At 45.1% G+C, this 432-nt stretch overlaps 1 non-coding gene across 1 annotated transcript; it reads left to right on the forward strand.

The window, feature by feature from the left end:
* Positions 1-44: 44 nt before the first annotated feature.
* Positions 45-117, forward strand: trnak-cuu (transfer RNA lysine (anticodon CUU)). Its single transcript has one exon. It is a non-coding gene; the product is annotated as a tRNA-Lys (tRNA).
* Positions 118-432: the final 315 nt, after the last annotated feature.

Genomic DNA, 432 nt, shown 5'->3' on the forward strand with positions numbered 1-432 from the left:
GCAATGTTTTTCGTTTTTAGATGATGTATTTTTCTGTCTCACAGGCCCGGCTAGCTCAGTCGGTAGAGCATGAGACTCTTAATCTCAGGGTCGTGGGTTCGAGCCCCACGTTGGGCGATGTAGATTTTAGAAGGATCTGCACAAGAATAGGAAACAAGCTGCAAAGCATCTTCATTTCTGAGAGGGTACATGTAAGTACAACTTGCAAGGCCCTCTAGGCATGGATGTGCTTCATCACATGATCCAGGTGTTATGTTGCATAGCCCAGCTTGTGTGCTTGGTTAAATGTTAGCGTAATAAATAGAGCAGTGCAATTTAGTCTCCGTATCCATGGTGCAGGCACTTGCTGAAAATTGACGAGGCTCTTCTTCTGAGAGTTGTTGTTTCAAGACCCCTGGTGGGATTTGGTGGTTTTAAGAGACGCACAATAAC

Source organism: Seriola lalandi, unplaced genomic scaffold (assembly GCF_002814215.2).
Source record: "Seriola lalandi dorsalis isolate HSWRI2012SDOR001 ecotype SW California unplaced genomic scaffold, Sedor1 jcf7180001996676, whole genome shotgun sequence".
Lineage (NCBI taxonomy): Eukaryota > Metazoa > Chordata > Actinopteri > Carangiformes > Carangidae > Seriola > Seriola lalandi.